Source organism: Protopterus annectens, chromosome 6.part1, assembly GCF_019279795.1.
Source record: "Protopterus annectens isolate FY-2018-M chromosome 6.part1, PAN1.0, whole genome shotgun sequence".
Taxonomy (NCBI): Eukaryota; Metazoa; Chordata; order Ceratodontiformes; family Protopteridae; genus Protopterus; species Protopterus annectens.
The window spans coordinates 337,438,679-337,460,632 of NC_056738.1; the positions used below are offsets into that span (position 1 = coordinate 337,438,679).

Genomic DNA, 21,954 nt, shown 5'->3' on the forward strand with positions numbered 1-21,954 from the left:
ACAATGACCTCAGAATTGCTAATAATTAAGGGTACAATGCTCAAATTCCTTGTTGGGGTGTGTAGATAGCTTTGCTCTACCACAAACACAGCAAACATTTCTGTTAATAAAATAAGCTTTATTTATGTTATTTTATCAGTCTATCTATCTATCTATCTATCTATCTATCTATCTATCTATCTATCTATCTATCTATCAGTTTGATAACCAGGTAAGTGGACTGGTCAGCAAACCAATTTCAACCATGACCCAGGTTTTTCTGTTTATATGAAGCATAAATAGTATATTCCATCACCAGGGTGCATATATTATGGTAGTATTCAATCTTCTTCAGTACCAGTTAATAGTATTATGACAATGCATCTACCTTTGTTTACAACTTTACACACAAATCATCCAAACAGTATTACAACTTCAAACAATTTCAGTTGTTTAGTTTCTACAGATACTGTACTAACTTTAACAATAACAGTACTAGATTATACTACTTTCCATAAGTGGTCTCATTTCTTACCCCATTCTTTATTTTCAATTTGTTACTCATCATCTTAAATTTCTTTATCTCGTTCACTACTTCATTACAAACTTTGACTTCTAGGATTTTGCCAGATTTCCATAATGTTAATACTTTTTAAACACTAAAAGAATCAAATTTACCAACCTTTTAACATAGTTTGGTATCTTCTCATCAACCAATCAACTCAACAGACACCCCCCAACACTAGCACCTAGCCTACCCCCCCTAACCCCACTACACATACTCTCTCTCTCTCTCTTACACCCCCCGAAACACCCAAGACCAATCATCCCTCTGCATGAACTCACGCATGCAGTCTCACACAGACACACACACACACACACACACACACACACACACACACACACACACACACACACACACACACACACACACTCACTCACTCACTCACTCACTCACTCACTCACTCACTCACTCACTCACTCACTCACACTCCGCTACCACTAATGTGATCTCACCTGTTGAAAATAATGGGTGAACTCAAACTTTTGGCTGTATTAATTAATTCTCCAAATCATTCAGCTGTGTCAATGCATTACCACAGGCATTTCTGGGGAAAAGCACATGGATGATGAACATCGGCTGCTTCCTGGGAATGTATCATTAGCATGTGGTTTGACCAAGGAGATGGTCCACCACAGTGATTCTGCAGACCATGTAGAGTCACTGTGGCAGGCCTGTCTCTGAAATGGACAGGGCCACTGCCAGCGGGGAAAAGCTTATCACTGGGTGGTAGCCCTTTCTGAACCCCAGGGTAAATTTATTACTAGTTCTGTATTTGTTGTCACTTTTGACATGATCTTCTCTAAACCAAAGAGATTTTATGCTAGACTTGGAGGACTTTAGGGGATTGTAGACTGAATTTATAATGTTTTTTTGTTGTTGCCTAAATAAGGAGTACTATAGTATGATAGATGCACTTACAGAAGGACCTTAACACTTAGGTAAACCCTCAAACGTCTTCTCAATAAACATATTCACTACTCTGGTTCTTTATGGTTTTACTATTAAACTCTCCTTCCAAACTATTTCATCTTTTGTTTATTAATGAGAGCCTTTTTTTAATAGCTCTTACATAGTAGTTTCCCATTTTGGCCACTAGATGGGAGCATTGTATAAGAAATGGTAAGGTATGTACATATAGCCATACTACCTAGCAATTAAATCACAGTCCTGACAAGGTACAACTCTTCATAAAGAGTGTAAAGATAATAATAAAGCAACATAGCATCTAACAGTACAAATACAAGCAAAAAGAACAGGGTGACTATAGTTCCGGTCCTATGGGGGCTCAGTCTGCTCCCCTACTTTGTCCCCATTTCCCACCTGCCCCCACTATCTGTAGATTTATTCCAACCCCATATCACCTGACCCCACCCTGCTCCAATCGAAGACCTCTCATCACTCAACCTAGCCACACCCCCACCCAACCCTCTACCTTAACAACACATAATACCTACTTGCCATGTCCTCACGCATACCACCTGACCTAAACCCCAAAACCTCCAACAACCAGCTACCACTCACTCAGAAAACACCATTCATTCTAGGATTTCTCTTTCTAATGCTCACATGCCTAACCAACATCACATCAATATATATTAACACACCACTAGAAAACGCAGCATTCCATACAACACATACTCACACAAATACATACACACACATCCCTATCTATTCTACTTTATTTGAAGACAGCTTAATACTACACATCTATAAGTCTCACATAACAACATCATGCACTAGAAAAATACCACTTAGATCCAACACAGGCATATTACACACTATTAAATACATACTGTTTATCACAAAAAGACTACTTACATCAAGAGACATACACCCAAATCGAGGCCCACAAAACTCTCTACTCTTGAGTCAGGCAAATCTTTGACCTTCTGATTCTTAATATCAACATCAGAAGTATCTCTAACAAGCTCCCAGACCTACATGCATTTATAGCACACTACTCCCCAGACATACTAACCACTACTGAGACGTGGCTAAAACCTAGTACCCTAGACGAAGAAATCCTCCCACCAGGATATAGCATCCTAAGACTGGTTAGACTAGGCAGGAAGGGAGGTGGTGTTGCTATCCTCTTCAAAAATACACTGAATATCAAACCTCTACAAACCCCCATACCTACATTTCAAAATGTTGAAACCCTGGGTTCAACCCTAAACATAAATGACACAAAAAGTATCAACATTCTCTGCTGTTACATTCCCCTGGGTAATAACTCTCCCATCATTGAAGAAACCTTACAGTGGGCCACAGAAAATCTTCCTCAAGAAACCATCATACTAGGTGACCTAAATAATGACTGGATAGCCTGCAGCTCTAACAACCTCACTAACCATATTAGTATCTCCAGTTTTTCCCAACTTATCCAAAAACCTACTAGAGTCAACAAAAAACCCATAAACAATCTATTCTAGATTGGACTCTAGTCAACTCCCCCAAACAAAAGGTACAGTTTTGTACCTACCATAAATGTAGATGTTCGAAGATCCACATTGCTGCAGTCCTTACTTATGGGTAGTCCGTGGTCCTCGGTCGGCCCGAATACCAAAGTATTAGGCTGACGTCGGTCATGGGCGCCTAGAACTGACATCAGAGCGTCAGGGTATAAAGGCGCATGACCGACGTCATATCCTCAGTCTTTTCTTGCCCCAGATGTCAGAAGGCCAAACAAGAAAGGCCACAGCCAAAAACAGAATACCTCCCAAAAACATGCCCAACAACAACCATCACCTAAAGCATAGCACCCTGTTAAAGTACAGTGGGGAAGGAGGGAGGGTAAATTGGACTGCAGCAATGTGGATCTTCGAACATCTACATTTATGGTAGGTACAAAACTGTACTATGTTCTTCATCTCACATTGCTGCAGTCCTTACTTATGGGTAGAATCCCAAAGCAACGGGAAAGGGAGGTTGGTAAAAATCATAAAGCATTAGGGGCTGCTAAAATGCCCTGTAAAATTGCAGTGGCAAATCCAGCCCTAGACTTAGAATAGAGAGGAAGGTGGTAATGTTTAGAAAAGTATGCACTGAACTCCAAGTAGCTGCCTCCAAAATGTCTTTGTAGCTACTCCCCTTAGAAAGGCCGTGGAAGTAGCAGTAGCCCTAGTGGAATGAGGCCTGATTCCAGCCGGAATCTCCTTACCATGATGGGAATAACAGAAAGAAATACAAAACCCAATCCATTTAGAAATAGTTTGTTTTGAAACAGGTTTACCCTGTGAACCCAAGGCAAAAGAAACAAACAACTGCTGAGACTGTCTGAACTCCTTGGTTCTGCTCAAATAATAACGCAACTGCCTGTGAATATCCAAAGTATGCAAAATTTTCTCCCCTTTATTTTGGGGGTTTGCATAAAAAGTAGGCAAATGAATAGCTTGGTTTAAGGCCACACTAGAAACCACTTTAGGCATAAAGGAAGGATTAGTACGCAAAGATACCCTATCCTTATGAAAAATCAGGAAAGGCTCCACTGCCATGAGGGCCTGTAATTCAGAAACCCTTCTTGCAGAGGTAATGGCCAACAAAAAAGCAGTTTTCCATGACAAATACTTTAACTTGGCTGAAGCTGCAGGCTCAAAAGGTTGTAGAGTAAGCTTTTCCAACACAAAATTGAGATCGCAAGGGCAGTTAGCTTAGTATGAATCTATCCCAAGCAGGAGTAGGAGCTCTACGTGGGGGTCTTATATTCTTTGCCCCTCTAAGAAATTGCTTAAACAAAGGGTGAGAGAATAAAGGAGGGTCACAATCATAGTGAGCAGAAATGGCTGCAGCATGGACCTTTATCGAGGAGAAAGACAAACCCTTGTCCAATAACTCAGTAAGATATTGAAGAGCAACACTTAAATCAGGTTTGGAGACATCAAAGTCCTTTCCTTTGCTCCAAATAAAAAATCTCCTCCATTTATCAGCGTAAACTTTCCTGGTACTAGGCCTCCTGGCCTCCAAAATAACATTCAAAACTTGTTGTGGAAGCTGAGACCCTCCAGAGTCTAAAACAGAATATGCCAGGCTGTTAGATGCAGAGACTGAATCTTGACATTGAGGAAGTGATTGCCCTCTTGTGACAAAAGGTGCGGAATCAAAGGCAGAGGCCATGGAGGTTCTCGTACTAGACTCCTCAGTAGTGGGTACCAGTGTTGTCGAGGCCAATCCGGTGCTATCAAAATCATGGTTGGCTTGTCTTGTCTGGCCTTCAAAAGTACCTTGGGAAGAAGAGGCAGAGGTGGAAAGGCATATACATGCAGATTGTTCCAACTGAATGATAGAGCGTCCACCTTCCAAGCTGTGTGATGAAACATTTTTGTGCAAAACTTTGGCAACTGGTAATTTAGTGGAGAAGCGAACAGATCTATGTCTGGAGTTCCCCATAACACTGTCAATTTTTGAAATACATGAGGATCCAATTTCCATTCGTGAGGATCCACTATTTGTCTGCTCAACACATCTGCTAAGGAGTTCTGTGCTCCTGGTAGAAACCTTGCTTGAAGATTGAGGTGTAGATTGAGAGCAGTTTCCCACAAAATCATCGCTTGTCTGCAAAGAGGGTAAGAATGGGTTCCCCCTTGCTTGTTGATGTACCACATGACAGTAGTGTTGTCTGTTTGAATCAACACCTGCCCTGGGTGAAGTAAGTCTTTGATAGCCATCAATGCAAACTGGACTGCTAACATTTCCTTCAAGTTGATATGCAAATGTTGGAGTTTGACAGGCCACGTGTCTTGCACCCATTTTCCATTGAGGTGTGCTCCCCAAGCCTTGTCCGAGGCATCTGTCGTTAGAATCTGACTCGCCTCTGGCCGGGTCACAGAGAGTCCCTTGTTTAGGTGACATTCCTGAGCCCACCACAAAAACTCCTTCTGAATGCAAGGTAGTATCCGAATGACAGTGTCTAGATCTTGGCAGTGCTGTGTCCATACATTTTTGAGATACCATTGAAGCTTCCTCATATGCAATTTGGCATTGGGAAGCACCAGAATACAAGATGCCATGAACCCCAAGGCTTGAAGGACTGTCCTTGCAGTCAGCCTGGACCGTAGAGACATTTGATGAAAATAAAGAGAAAGGCTTCTTTGTTTGTCCGGGGTCAAAAAGGCCATCTGGGAAGCTGTATTCAGTCTCACACCCAGAAAGCACATGTCCTGAGAGGGTACTAGACTGTACTTTGTTTCATTCACAGAATACCCTAGGCATCTTAACACTGCCATCACATACTGTAGATGTTGAAGAAGTTCGTCCTTTTCCTGTGCAATAATCAGGCAATCGTCCAAATAAGGATAAATCTGAATTCCTCTTAGTCTGAAAAAGGCTATCACTGGAGCCAGAACCTTTGTGAACACTCTGGGCGCAGTAGATAAGCCAAAGGGCAATGCAGAGAACTGATAATGTAAATTTCCAGCCCAAAAACGCAGGTACCTCCTGCAACTGGGCCTGATAGGAACATGAAGGTAAGCCTCTTTGAGATCCAGAGTAACCATCCAGTGATCTTTTCCCAACAGAGGTAAAAGCTGTTGTAAAGTCAGCATCTTGAACTTTGGAATGTCCAGATAAGTGTTGAGGATAGATAAATCCAAAATTGGTCTCCACGTGTTCCCTTTCTTTGGAACTAGAAACAGGTGAGAATAAAATCCTAGGCCCACTTCTGACAGAGGAACTGACTGTATAGCTCCCATTTGAAGAAGTAAAGAAATTTGTTTGTGAGCCTCTATCCTTTGCCGAGGAGGGACGTCTGGCATGCCCTTGAAAGGAGGCATGGTATGGAAATAGAACTTGTAACCTCGGTTTATAATGTCCAATACCCATTTGTCCTGGGTAACTAAATGCCAATTTTGTTTGAAAAGAGCCAACTTTCCTCCCAAAGGAGCTGCCAGGCAGGAAGAATCTGGCAGCTGAAAAGCAGGTCATTGGGCCTGTTTACGAAAGGACTGGCCCCTGCCTTCACCAGCAGATTGAGCAGGCGAACTCCATTGTCTCGGCCTGAAGGTACTCTGAGCTCTGCCCCTACCACGCCTAGATCTACCCCTAGACTGAGAATCAGAAGAAGGGTACGTCCACCCCTTAGTAGGCCAATTTCTACTAAACTTTGGAGGTTGTACCTGCAAAAAATCTTTAACAGTCTGCATAGACTTAGCCTTGTCTTCCATTTTCTTTAAGACTGACTCCACAGGAGGACCAAACAAAACTTCAGACTGTAAAGGGGCATCCAGAATTCTAGACTTAACATGCTCAGACAAATTCTGTTCCTTAAGCCAGGCGTGCCTACGAATAACTGAACCAGTTGCAGCCACCCTAGAAGAAGCCTGTAAATCATCAAAACCACATTGCAAAGAGTGCTTTCCCACCTGTTCAGAAACATGCACTAAATCCTGCAATTCTTTACATTCTATGCCCTCTGCTAAAGCATCCACTTTAGATCTTAGCTGAGAAAGAAGAAAATTCTGATACTTCAACATATGAAACTGGCAGTTCAAAGCTCTCATCGCTAAAGTAGAAGAGGTATACACTTTCTTACCCCATCTATCCAAAGCTCTAGCTTCCTTATCCAGAGGAACCGGATTCTTAACAACAGAGGCTCTAACACCCTTAGGCCCCTGACTAATAGTTTCTGGGTCCGCCCTAGGACTCTTATACAGATATTTATGAGCCTCAGGCACCCTATAATACCTGTCAGGTTTAACTGGAGCAGGAGGCACAGAATCTGGATTAAGGGAAGCCTCCGAGAAAACATCCGAAACAACATCCAAAACCGGAGGTATAGCTAAGGGTCTATGCTGTGGCAAAAACAAGAACTCCCTGAGTCTCTTCCGTGAATCAGAGTAATCCTGTCCTTCCCACTTAAAATGCTCCCTCATGGAATGCAGAGTTTCTGAAAATGAAAAATCCTCTGGAGGAGAAGCAGAAGGAGTGGAATCCTTTGCATCAGAATCAGAATAAGGAGGGAAATCTTGAATGTCTTCAGCAGAAGACTCAGAATCATCTGAGGCCTGCTCCAAACTTCCCAACTCTGGCTTCATCCTGGGCCTCTTATCAGGAGGGGGCATAGAACCTCTAATTAAAGTAATCAAATCCTCTGCCATTTTAAGCATGTGCTTTTTAGGCACAGACCCTGAAGAACCAGAACTGACACCAGAGGAAGGCAAAACAGACCTGCCCTTAGAAGGAGCCTTAGGAACAGTAACAGAAGGCCTAACCACCTTAGGCATAGAAGGGAGAATAGTAACCTGAGAGGCCCCTTCAGCCTGACCTGCCTCCTGAGAGGCCACATCTTGTAAAATCAAAGTTTCCCCCTGGGACTCACCAGAAACTTCAGCCGGATCCAGCTGTTCAGCTGTAGCTTCTAAAGATCCGGCATCCGTAACAGACGAATCATCCTGCCTAGGCTTTAAAGATTTGTCTTTGCGCTTCTTAGTAGAAGCCGTCGGAACATCCGACGGCATGTTATAATTACACCTCTTGCCAAAGACTAACCTAGCGCAATCTAACCTCCGTTTTATAGTGCGCTTATTAAACCTAGCACAAAACCGACACCCGACTCACGTGCTCCGGTCCCAAACAAGGAATACAAAGCGAGTGGTAATCCCTATGCGGTATCTGTTAACCACAAGAAATACAATTATTCACTTTTTCTGACATCCGGTAAGTAACTGAGGCAAGAAAAAACAAAAATATTCCCCAACGGGGTACTTAGCCCAACTTGGTATCGGTCTGAAACTCCGAAACCGAAAAATTTCAGAATGCCGAACGGCACTTGCAACGCTGCTTCTGCATCGGACCATGCGGCAAAAAAGACTGGGGATATGACGTCGGTCATGCGCCTTTATACCCTGATGCTCTGATGTCAGTTCTAGGCGCCCATGACCGACGTCAGCCTAATACTTTGGTATTCGGGCCGACCGAGGACCGCGGACTACCCATAAGTAAGGACTGCAGCAATGTGAGATGAAGAACATCTACCAGACAGGCTGCCTTCCAAATGGTCTCAGTGACTATCTCCCCACCTTTCTCTTGTGGAAATGTACCAACATAGCCAAACCCATCATATTTAAACAAGTCAGAGATGATCGTGAACTAAATACACAGGAATTTAACACTATTCTAAAACACAGTAACTGGAAACCACTGCAAACCCTAGATTTACACCAAGCAGTCAAATACTTTAATAGTATTTTCATCAATGTCCTTGACAGAGTTGCACCCATTAGGAAAATCAGAGCCAAGTCAAACTATGCACCATGGCTAAGTAGGGAAAGTACACCCCTACTAAAATCTAGAGATAAAAGTTTGGAAAAACTGGAAAAAGGATAACACTAGCCTAGCCAAACAAAACTACCTACAACTTGGAAATCAGGCCAAGAGACAAACCAAACTAGATAAACAAAATTACTTCCTTGATATTCAAAATAGACACTCAAAAAATCCCCAAAAGTTTTGGCCTGCTATCGACTCTCTCCTAAAACCAGGCAAAATGACCACACCCATACCCAGCTCCACCAAGGACAATACGGATATGGCCTCCCAATTTAATCACCACTTCACTGAATCTATCCTAACTTTATCCTCCCAACTATCCAAAAACAACTCTACACATAACCCAACCAAATGCCCTGAGAATATCCCATGTTTTTCTCTCTCATCCGTACCAACCTCCACAATTAAGAAACTCCTCCTAAAACTGAAACCCACCACCCTTGCAGCTGACAACCTACCAGCCAAATTCCTAAAAATAGCTGCTGAATCCTTATCTTACCCTATTTCTATTCTTATCAACTGCTCCATACAAGAATCTTACATCCCGCAACTATGGAAGGTATCATATATTTTTCTACTTCATAAAGGTAGAAATTCTTATGAATACTCAAATTATCACCCCATTGCCATTCTATCTCCGTTATTTAAAATATTTGAGAAATGTATACATTCTCAAGTGATGAATTTCCTAAACTCACATAATCTCCTCTCCCACACAGAGCATTGTTTCAGGAACACCACAGCACAACAACTGCTCTGCTCTCTTTTACCAATCTAGTCAAGCAACATAGAAATAATAACAACTTTGTATCTGCAATACTTTTAGACCTCTCCAAAGCATTTGACATGGTCTCAAATTCCTTAATACTTGACACCCTGGCCTCCCTATCCTTTGCCCCATCCACTATAGTATGGTTTAAAAGCTATCTGTCTGAAAGACAACAATCTGTCCAATGGCAAGTTGTACTATCCCCCTTACTCCCAACTACCATAGGTGTACCACCAGGCTCAATATTAGGGCCACTTCCTTTCTCCATATTTACCAATAAACTCCACACCACCATACAGCATGCTTCACTTATACAATATGCAGATGATTCAACTCTTATTTGTTCATCACCATGAATCACTCAGGAATATTTTAGCTCTATTGAAACATGGATCACTCAAATCCAACTTATCCTAAACCCTAATAAAACTAAATTGTTACTTTTCACCCCCAACAAAACCATGCCTACCCCTCTATCCTTCACTATCTCCTCCAGAAATGGCACTATTATCTCGCCCTCGGACCACACCAAACTCCTGGGCGTTGAAATTGACAAAAGCATACTTTTCAACATCCATATTTCACAATCAATCAAAAAGGTCCATAAAAAAATGGGAACACTAAATAGACACAGAAAATCCCTCACAAGACAAGCTCAGATTACCCTTGCCCAAACTCACCTACTATCCACTCTAATGTATGCCGCTCCTATCCTTACCCATGACAGGAAATTTGACCTTGCCAGACTTGAGTCATGTTATAACAAAATTGCCAAGTTTGCTAATAACTCCACCTTCAGAACCTACCACTGCCAGGCTCTAAGGGAACTACAATTGTTAGAACTTCCCCAAAGTACAGTTGTCTACCTACCATAAATGTAGATGTTCGAGTGTATTCACTGTTGCAGTCATTACACTTGGGTTATCCTTCTGGCAGGCAGCCCGCAGTCGGCCAGAATTCCAAAGTCTAGGTCCGGCATCGGTTGCTGTCGCCTCTTTCCTAACGTCAGTGCGCCAGGGGTATAAAAGATGCAACCAACGCCATTTTCTTCAGTTTTTCTTGCCCCAGATGTCAGGTGCCCCCAAATAGGTAGGCTGAAAAAAAATTATGCCAAAAAACAAGCATGTACTAAAATAAACATTTCCTTCATCTACAAGCAAATACACCCCATAGGTTGTATAGGATAGAGAAGTACAGATAAGTCCCAGCAAAGAAAAAGGGGGGATGGTGGGAGGGTAACCTGGACTGCAACAGTTAATACACTTGAACATCTACATTTATGGTAGGTACACAACTGTACTATGTTCATCCTGTTTCACTGTTGCAGTCATTACACTTAGGTTGAATCCCAAAGCTGAGTTTGGGTGGCTGGGCCTAAATAGGATTAGGAGAGGCTACCAGGCCCTGCAGAAATGCAGTGGCAAAGCCTGCTCTGGATTTAGAGTAGAGAGGTAAGTGGTAGTGCTTGGTGAAAGTGTGCACTGAACTCCAGGTTGCAGCCTCTAAAATGTCTTTGGTTGGTACTCCTCTAAGGAAGGCTGCTGAAGTGGCTGCTGCTCTGGTAGAATGTGGCCTAATGCCCTTAGGCCCTGACTTGCCATGTTGTGAATAGCAGAAGTGAATGCAGTGTCCTATCCATTTTGAAATAGTCTGCTTCAAGATAGGTTTTCCTTGTGATCCTGCAGCATAAGCTACAAACAGTTGCTCAGTTTTTCTGAAAGCTTTTGTTTTGTCCAAGTAGAATCGTAGCTGTCTATGTATGTCCAAAGTGTGCAGAAGTCTCTTCCCTTTATTCTGGGGATTTGGATAGAATGTTGGCAAATGAATGGTTTGGTTGAGGGCCACACTGGATACTACCTTTGGAATAAATGTTGGGTTTGTCCTTAGAGAGACCCTGTCCTGATGAAAAATGATGAAAGGTTCCACTGCCATTAATGCCTGTAACTCTGAGACTCTTCTTGCTGAGGTTATTGCTAGGAGCAGAGCAGTCTTCCATGATAAGAATTTTATATCAGCTGTATTGGCTGGCTCAAAAGGAGGCAGTGTGAGTTTTTCTAAAACAAAGTTGAGGTCCCAAGTAGGTGTCGGCACTCTCCTTGGGGGTCTTATGTTTTTTGCCCCTCTGAGAAACTGACTTAGTAGTGGATGAGAGAAAATAGGAGGTTCCGTATTGTAATGAGCTGAAATGGCAGAGGCATGGATCTTAATTGATGAGAAGGATAGGCGTTTGTCCAGCATCTCAGTTAGGTATTGTAAAATCTGAGGTATATTTGGAACAAGTGGTTCGAGTCCTTGTGCCTGGTTCCAAGCACAAAATCTTTTCCATTTTTCTGCATAAGATTTCCTAGTACTGGGCCTCCTGGCTTCTAAAATGACATCCATAACAGCTTTAGAGAGAGGTGTGGTCTGAGTGGCTATATTATCTGCCATGCTGCCAGATTTAAGGTTTTGAGTTGACTGTGCAGAATCTGATTGTTTTGTTGAGTCAGAAGATGAGGAATTTGAGGTAAAGGTCAGGCTGGGCCTTGAGACAAGCTCTTTAGGATTGGGTACCAGTGCTGGCGTGGCCAGTCTGGGGCAATCAGGATCATTTTTGGCTTCTCTTGTCTGACTTTTAGGAGTACCTTGGGAAGAAGAGGCAGTGGAGGAAAGGCATAAACTGTCAGGGTTTTCCAGCTGAATGATAGAGCATCTACTTTCCATGCTTGTGAGTGATAAGTTCTTGTGCAGAATCTCTGTAGTTGGCAGTTGTGAGGGGAGGCAAAAAGATCTATATCTGGGCGTCCCCATTTCCTTGTTATCATGCTGAAGACCTGTGGATTTAGTTTCCATTCGTGAGGATCCATGAGATTTCTGCTTAGTTCGTCTGCCAGTGTATTTTTCATTCCTGGCAGGAATTGTGCCTGCAGATGTACTTGATAGGTCAGTGCTGTGTTCCACAAAGTCATAGCTTGCCTGCAGAAGGGGTAGGAATGTGTGCCCCCTTGCTTGTTTATGTACCACATTAATGTGGTGTTGTCCATCTTTAGTAATAGTTGTCCTGGATGTAGTAGATCCTTGAAGGCTGTCAGGGCATTCTGTACAGCTAGCATCTCTTTTTGATTGATGTGAAGATGCATTTGTTCCTTGGGCCACATGCCCTGAATACATTTTCCTGCCATGTGTGCCCCCCAGGCATAATCTGATGCATCTGTTGTTATAGTCTGCCTGGCTGTGGGTAAGGTAAAAGGCTGTCCCTTGTTGTGGTTACAGGCCCGTTCCCACCTTCGAAACTCCTGTTGCAGGCAGGGAATTAGAGTTATTATTGTTTCTAGGCTGTGGCAATGTTGAGTCCAAACACTTTTTAGATACCATTGTAATTTCCTCATATGCAGTCTTGCATATGGTATTAGTAGGATGCAGGATGCCATGAAGCCCAGGGCCTGCAGAATTTTTCTTGCAGGGAGCTGGGTTTTTGTTGCCATCATTTGAGAGTAATGAGTCAGTTGCCTTTGCTTGTCTGGCATGAGATAAGCCATCTGGGCAGTTGTATTTAAGCTTGCACCCAGGAATATTATCTCTTGAGAGGGCACTAGTTTTGATTTCTTTTCATTTACTGTGTACCCTAGGCAAATTAGAAATCTTTTTACAAATGCCAGATGCTTTAGTAGAATGTCCTTGCTCTCTGCTTGAATAAGGCAGTCATCCAAGTAGGGATATATTTGAATTCCTTTTTATCTGCAAAATGCAATTACTAGTGCCAGGCATTTTGTGAAGACCCTGGGTGCAGTAGATAAGCCAAAGGGCAGTGCAGAGAATTGGTAATGCATTGAGCCAGCTATGAATCTGAGGTATCTTCTGCAAGGTTGTCTGATTGGGACATGCAGGTATGCCTCCTTGAGGTCCAAAGTAACTAACCAAGCCTTCTTGCCCAGCATGGGTAGAAGTTGCTGCAGTGTTAACATTTTGAATTTTTGAACATCCAGCAAAGTATTTAGGATTGACAGGTCCAGTATTTGTCTCCAGGCTTTGTCCTGTCTGGGTACCAGGAAAAGTCTTGAGTAAAATCCTTGTCCCTGTTCTTGTTGTGGTACTCTTTGAATAGCTCTCATGTCCATGAGAGCAGAAATTTGTTTTTGTGCCTCTACCCACTGATTTTGTGGCAGGTCTGGCATACCTTATGATTTTGGAAGGGTGTGAAAGTGGAACCTGTAACCCTGAGAAACAATATTTAGTACCCATTTGTCCTGGGTGATCATGTGCCAATTTTGTGAGAAAAGTGCTAGCTTTCCCCCTAAGGGTGCTGCCGAAAGGTAAGAGATTGGCATTTGTAGGGGGAAGTCATTGGGACTGTTTCCTATAAGGTTATGATTTGTCTTCTCCTCCTTTGGGGGCTTAAGCACCCCATTGCTTAGGTCTGTATGAGCCTTGGGGCTGAGATCTGCCTCTTGGGCGTCTGTATCTGCCTCTTTGTGGCCTGTCTGACACTGGAAAGGACCAGTTTTTTGACGGCCAGTTTCTGCTAAACCTAGGTGGTTGTACCTGTAAGAAATCCTTTACTGTCTGCATTGATTTTGCTTTATCCTCCATTTTCTTTAACACCTCTTCTGCCTTAACACCAAAGTATCATGCTGTAGTGGAGTATCCAATAATTTTTCTTTAACATGTTCAGGTAAACATTGTTCTTTCAACCAAGCATGCCTTCGAATGACAGAGCCTGTAACTGCGGCTCTACAAGAAGCCTCTAACGAATCAAAACCACATTGCAGAGTATGCTTTCCCACTTGTTCAGCTGCATGCAATAAATCCTGCATTTCCTTATTGTCAGGACATTCTGAGTTTGTAACCATTTTCTGTTTTAACAAAGACATGAGGTACTGTTGATATTTAAGCATGTGAAACTAACAGTTTAAAGCCCTTACAGCTAAAGTAGCAGAAGTGTAAACGTTTTCCCCCCAACTATCCAGAGCTCTAGAATCCCTATCAGAGGGGACAGGATTTTTTGCAGTGGAAGCCTTAACCCCTTTGGGACCCTGAGAAATTGTTTCTGGGTCAGCAGCAGGGTTTTTATAAAGAAATTTATGAGAGTCAGGGACCCTGTAGTACCTGTCTAGCTTGACTGGTACAGGGTATAAAGAATCAGGAGACAGACTGGATTCAGGAAAAAACATCATCAACAATATCAAGTACAGGGGGGATAGCCAGGGGCCTGTGCTGAGGCAATAAAAGGAGGTCTCTGAGCCTTTTCTTGGATTCTGAATAATCCTGGCTCTCCCAGTGGAAATGCTCCCTCATGGTGTGCAGGGTTTCCCCAAAAGAATAATCCTCAGGCAGAGAGGCTGAAGGTATAGATTCTTCAGCATCAGAGTCCTCATAGGGAGGGAGAGAATATCCCTGATCTGAAGAGGAATCAGAGGAAATAGAAACCTGGTCAGAGGAGTCATATTCATAGTCAGTGTCTTGCCTAGGCCTTTTATCAGGAGGGGGATGGGAACCCCTGATCAAGGTAATTAAGTCTTCGGCCATTTTAAGCATCTGTTTCTTTGGCATGGATGACTGTCCAGGAGAATGCTGTACTTGTTTCCTTGTCTTTAATGGTGTTTTTGACTTTGCCTTGGCTGCTGTAGTGGACTTAATAATAAGCTGTCAAGGTCTGAAAACACCCTCACAAGCCGATGCCTACTCAACGGCTCCGGACCCATCTGAGGAAATAGTTTCCGCAGGCCCAATACCTTGAGTTTCCAGAGGCCTAGGTGTCTCCACGTGGGAGTCGTGTACGGCCTGTGGCTCTGAGGTAGCGGGTGTCAGGAGCTGCGAAAGCGCTTCACTGAGAACCGGCGAACCGGTGACTGGCCTAGAAGAGGCTTCATCGTCAGTTTTGGACCTCAGATGCCTGTCTTTTTCCTTGTCTTTGTGCTTTTTATGAATTCCGGTCATCGGTTGTTCCGACGGCATTATGTAGTTAAACCTTCAGCCAAAGTAATGTAAAGCAAAATTAAACCGACGCTTAATAGTGCGTTTGTTGAATCTAGCACAAAACTGACAACTAGTAACGTCGTGGTCAGGGCCTAGGCAAGGAATGCAGTAAGAATGAAAGTCTTTATGAGGTATTTGCTTCCCACAAGAAATACAATTTTTAACTTTTACTGACATCGGTCTGGAGCAAGAAAAAGTTTCCCCAATGGGGTACTTAGCTTTATTGAAGACTTCGGTTCTGAAATTCGATTTCGAAAATCTCAGGAGTCGGCTGACTGGCAATTGCGAACTGCTTTTGCTTCGGGCACCGTGCGGCAAGAAAGACTGAAGAAAATGGCGTCGGTTGCATCTTTTATACCCCTGGCACACTGACGTCAGGGAATAGGCGACAGCAACCGATGCCGGATCTAGACTTTAGAATTCTGGCCAACTGCAGGTAGCCTGCCAGCAGGATAACCCAAGTGTAATGACTGCAACAGTGAAACACGATGAACATCTACTAAATTACTACCAGCTAGTCATTGCCTACAATGTTGTAAGACATCCTGAAAAAAACCCAGCACTAGGCCAACTCCTCACCCTCTATAATACAAATCGTCCTCTCCGCTCATCCGACAAATCTCTGCTCTGTATCTCAAAGGCTAACAATACCGCAGGAAAAGCTGTGTTCTCTCACACCATAGCTAGAACCTGGAATAATCTCCTTTCTGCTCTGATTTCTGCCTCAACTCTTACCCATTTTAAAAACTCACTTAAATCACACAATAGAAAAATGGCTATGCCCTTGCATCACATAATTCCTTCTGTTGATTCACTCCATAAATCTCACTGCCTACTTCAACCAGTGTATAACTTTTTACAATCTTATGAAACTCTAACTGCTTATGGAAATTGTAAACATATCGCATGAATATCCATGGTTAACTATGTTTTATTCTGTGTGTGTGTGTGTGTGTGTGTGTGTGTATATATATATATATATATATATATATATCTTGTTTTTCCATTTTGCTTATACAGTATTTTTTCATATTGTTTTTCATGTATTTCTTCATATTTTTTTTATGTTGTTTTTTTCTCATATTTGCTTCTTCAAAATTAATCATATTGTATAATTTTGGTACTTACTATGGAGCTTTTCTTCCTGGGCTTCCACTGAAAATGGACCTGTGTCCAGTCTGACCATCCCGGTAAAAGTACAGTTTTGTACCTACCATAAATGTAGATGTTCGAGTGTATACCCTGCTGCAGTCATCACACTAGGGTTATCTGCCAATAGGTAGGCAAAATATATATATATAAATACATAAAGCTATATAAAAATAAAACAATACCCCTAGGCACAAGCAAATACACCACAGAGATAGCATAGGATAGAGTGGTAGAGATAAGTTCAGCTAGTTCAGAGGGGATGGGGGGAGGGTAACCTGGACTGCAGCAGGGTATACAGTCGAACATCTACATTTATGGTAGGTACAAAACTGTACTATATTCATCGTGTTACCCTGCTGCAGTCATCACATGTGGGTAGAATCCCAAAGCTAAGGATGGGAGGTGGAGTCAAACAGGGTTAGAGGAGGCTAGAAGGCCCTGCAAAACTGCAGTGGCGAAGCCAGCTCTAGTCTTAGAGTAAAGTGGTAAGTTATAGTGTTTGGTGAAGGTGTGTACTGAACTCCAAGTTGCAGCTTCCAGAATATCCTTGGTAGGCACCCCCCTGAGGAAGGCTGTAGATGTAGCTGCTGCCCTGGTGGAGTGGGGCCTAATGCTAGCAGGAACTGGTTTTCCATGTGGGTGTAGCAAAAACATATGCAATGTCCTATCCATTTGGAAATGGTCTGTTTTGAGATGGCCTTTCCTTGTGATGCTGTAGCATAGGATACAAAAAGCTGGTCAGATTTTCTGAAAACCTTACTTTTATCCAAGTAGTAAAGTAGCTGCCTGTGAATGTCCAAGGAATGCAGGAGTCTTTCCCCTTTGTTCTGCGGATTTGGAAAGAAGGTGGGTAAATGGATGGTTTGATTTAGAGCCACACTGGATACCACCTTAGGCATAAAGGAGGGGTTAGTTCATAGAGAAACTCTGTCTTGATGAAAAATGAAGAAAGGCTCTACCGCCATAAGAGCCTGAAGCTCTGAGACTCTTCTGGCTGAAGTAATTGCTAGCAGCAGGGCAGTCTTCCATGATACAAACTTTAAGTCAGCTGTGAAAGCTGGCTCAAAAGGAGGTAGCGTAAGTTTGTCTAGAACAAAATTGAGGTCCCAAGTTGGTGTTGGTGCTCTCCTGGGAGGCCTAATGTTTTTGGAACCTCTGAGAAACTGCCTTAGAAGTGGATGTGAAAATAAGGGAGGATCCGTGTTGTAGTGAGCTGAAATAGCTGAGGCGTGGATTTTAACAGATGAAAAAGAAAGTCCTTTGTGTAACATCTCAGTTAAATATTGTAGAATCTGAGGTATGTCCGGCAGAAGGGTATTTTGGCCTTTAGCTTGGTTCCAGGCACAAAACCTTTTCCATTTGTCTGAGTAGGCTTTCCTGGTGCTGGGCCTCCTGGCCTCCAGAATAACATCCATAACAGCTTGTGAAAGAGGAGCTGGCTGGTTGCTTAGGAGATTTGCCATGCAGCCAAATTTAAGGTTTTGAGCTGGCTGTGTAGAATCTGACTGTCTTGCTGTGTGAGCAGATGAGAAATTTGTGGTAAAATCCATGGTGGGCCCTGGGAAATATTCCTTAATAGTGGGTACCATTGCTGGCGTGGCCAGTCTGGGACAATGAGTATCATTCATGGTCTCTCCATCCTGACTTTCAGCAGCACCTTTGTGAGAAGGGGCAATGGAGGGAAGGCATAAACTGACAGCATTTTCCAACTGAATGAGAGTGCGTCCACTTTCCAAGCTTGATGGTGAAATGTCCTTGTGCAAAATTTTGTTAGCTGATAGTTTTGGGGGCTGGCAAACAGGTCTATGTCTGGGTGTCCCCATTTTTGAGTTATCATTGCAAATACTTGTGGATCCAGTTTCCACTCATGGGGTTTCTGCTTAGGTCGTCTGCCAATGTGTTCTTTTTTCCTGGCAGGAATTGAGCTTGTAATTGTACTTGGTAAGCCAGTGCTGTGTTCCACAAGGTCATTGCTTGCCTGCATAGAGGGTAGGAGTGTGTACCCCCTTGTTTGTTTATGTACTACATTACTGTGGAGTTGTCTGTCCTTATTATAAGCTGTCCTGGATGTAAGAGGTCCTTGAAGGCTGTCAGGGCGTTCTGTACAGCTAGCATTTATTTTTGATTGATGTGCAGATTTCTTTGATCTGCAGTCCATATGCCTTGAATGCACCATCCTGCTATGTGTGCCCCCCAGGCATAGACCGATGCATCTGTTGTCATAGTTTGCCTTGCTGGGGGTAAGGTGAAAGGCTGACCCTTGTTGAGGTGACATGCCTGTGACCACCATAAAAACTCCTGTTGAAGGCAGGGAATGAGAGGTATCATTGTTTCCAAGCTGTGGCTGTGTTGATTCCATACGCTTTATAGGTACCATTGTAATTTCCTCATATGCAGTTTTGCAAATGGTATTAGTAGTATGCAAGATGCCATGAAGCCCAAGGCCTGCAGAATTTTGCTTGCAGGGAGTTGGGTCTTTGTTGCCATTGTTTTGGAGTATTGAGTTAGCTGTAGTTGTTTGTCTGGCATCAGGTAAGCCATCTGGGCCATTGTATTCAAGCTGGTACCCAGGAATGTCATATTTTATGAGGGCACTAGCTTTGATTTCTTTTCATTTACTGTGTACCCTAGGCAACTTAGAAGGTGTTTTACAAAAGCCAGATGATGTAAGAGAGTGTCCTTGCTTTCTGCTTGGATGAGGCAGTTGTCCAGGTATGGATATATTTGAATTCCTCTTTGTCTGCAGTATGCAATTACTGGTGCCAGGCATTTTGTGAAGACCCTGGGTGCAGTAGATAAGCCAAAGGGCAGTGCAGAGAATTGATAGTGGGTTGAACCTGCAATGAAGCGGAGGTATCTTCTGCAATTTTGTCTGATAGGGCATGCAGGTATGCCTCCTTGAGGTCCAACGTTACTAGCCAAGCTTTCTTGCCAAACATGGGAAGAAGTTGCTGTAGTGTTAGCATCTTGAATTTGGGTACTTGCAAGAAGGTGTTTAGAATTGAAAGGTCCAGAATGGGTCTCCAAGCATTGTCCTTTCTGGGGACTAGAAAGAGCCTTGAGTAAAATCCTTGGCCTTGCTCCTGTGTAGGTACCAGTTGAATGGCTCTCATGTCCATGAGAGCTGTAATTTGTATTTGTGCCTCTGCCCATTGATTTTGTGGCAGGTTTGGCATGCCTTTTATCCTTGGCAAGGTGTGGAAATGGAATCTGTATCCTTGTGAGATAATGTCTAGGACCCATTTGTCCTTTGTGACGATGTGCCAGTTGTCTGCAAAAAGTGCTAATTTTCCTCCCAAGGGAGCTGCCAAGAGAGTTTTGCTTGGCAGTTTTAGGTTTAAGTCATTGTGTTTGCTTTCTAGTAGTTTGGGACCTGTCTTCTCCTCCCTTTTGTGTTGCAGTGCCCCATTGGCGAGGTTTGTAAGGGATTTGTGCTTGTCCTCTGCCCCTTGGGCGCCTGTATTTACCCCTCTGTGGTCTGTCAGAAGCTGGAAAGGACCACTTTTTTGTTGGCCAATTTCTGCTGAAGCATGGGGGCTGTACCTTTAAGAAATCTTTGACCGTCTGCATAGATTTTGCCTTATCCTCCATTTTCTTTAAAACCTCTTCTGCTTTAACCCCAAATAAGACATCCTGCTGTAAGGGTGCATCTAGTAACTTTGCTTTAACATGATCAGGCAGAGTTTGTTCCTTTAACCAAGCATGCCTATGTATAACAGACCCAGTAACAGCTGCTCTACAGGAAGCTTCCAAGGAATCAAATCCACATTGTAAAGTATGTTTGCCCACCTGTTCAGCTGCATACAACAGATCCTGCATTTCCTTGAATTCAGACTGTTGAGGGTGCGTGCTCATCTTTTGTTTTATTTGAGACATTAGGAATTGCTGGTATTTAAGCATGTGAAATTGACAATTTAGTGCTCTTATAGCCAGAGTAGCTGAGGTGTAAACCTTCTTCCCCCACCTATCTAGTGCTCTGGAGTCCCTTTCAGAAGGTACAGGATTTTTGGCCATGGAAGCCTTAGCCCCTTTGGGACCCTGGGAGATTGTCTCTGGATCAGCCACAGGGCTTTTGAAAAGGAATTTGTGTGAGTCAGGCACTCTATAGTATCTATCTGGTTTGGCTGGAGCAGGAGGCAGAGAATCTGGATTTAGACTAGATTCTAAATAAACATCATCCACAATGTCTAAAACTGGGGGGATAGCAAGTGGTCTGTGCTGGGGGAGTAAAAGAAACTCTCGGAGCCTTTTCTTTGAGTCAGAGTAGTCCTGACCTTCCCAGTGGAAATGTTCCCTCATGGTATGTAAGGTTTCCCCAAAGGAATAGTCTTCTGGGGGAGAGGCTGAGGGAATGGAATCTTCAGCATCAGAATCTTCATAAGGGGGAAAGGAGTAATCCTGTTCCTCAGAGGAGCCTGAGGAAATAGACACTTGATCAGAGGAGGCATAATCCTCCTCTTGTCTAGGCCTTTTGTCGGGGGGGGGGGGTTGGGAACCCCTGATTAAAGAAATCAAATCTTCAGCCATTTTAAGCATCTGTTTCTTAGACATGCAGCCTTGAACTGGAGACTGAAGTGCAGTCTTTTTTGGTTTTAGAGGAGTCTTAAGCTTAGCATAAGATTTTATGGTGAGAGTAGTCGGTCTGAAGACACCTTCTGAAACCGAAGGTGTTTCTACAGCACCGGTTTCTCCTTCTGCAATGTCGTCGGTAGGGCCTAAAGAAAATGGCTGCATCGGCCTAGAACTCACTGCTAGAGAATCTGAAGCGGTCTGGGGTTCCGATTCTGCGGTAGCCAGGGGCTGCGTAGGCACCTCACTGAAAACCGGAGGACTGGCGACCAGCCCAGCCAGGGCCTCGGAGTCTGGCTTGGATCTAGGCTGCCTGTCTTTATCTTTGCATTTTTTATGCACGCTGGTAGTCGGCTGCTCCGACGGCATAGTGTAATTAAATTTTCTACCGAAGTAGTGTCGTGTGAAATCAAAGTGTTGCTTTATAGTTCGCTTATTGAACCTATCACAGAACCGACAACCACTGACGTCGTGGTCTGGGCCTAGGCAAGGTATACAAAAAGAATGAAAGTCCTTATGAGGTATTTGCTTCCCACAAGAAATGCAATTGTTAACTTTTTCTGACATCGGACTGAGGCAAGAAACAGTTCCCCAACGGGGTACTTAGCTTTGAAGACTTCGGACTGAAACTCCATTCGAAAATCTCAGGTGTCGGCCGACCGGCACTTGCGAACTGCTTCTGCTTCGGGCACCACGTGGCAAG

At 43.3% G+C, this 21,954-nt stretch overlaps 1 protein-coding gene across 1 annotated transcript in view; it reads right to left on the bottom strand.

The window, feature by feature from the left end:
- EML3 (EMAP like 3) overlaps positions 1-21,954 on the bottom strand; it is a gene marked incomplete in the record, with an annotated part of 1,888,117 nt that overhangs the window by 286,900 nt on the left and 1,579,263 nt on the right.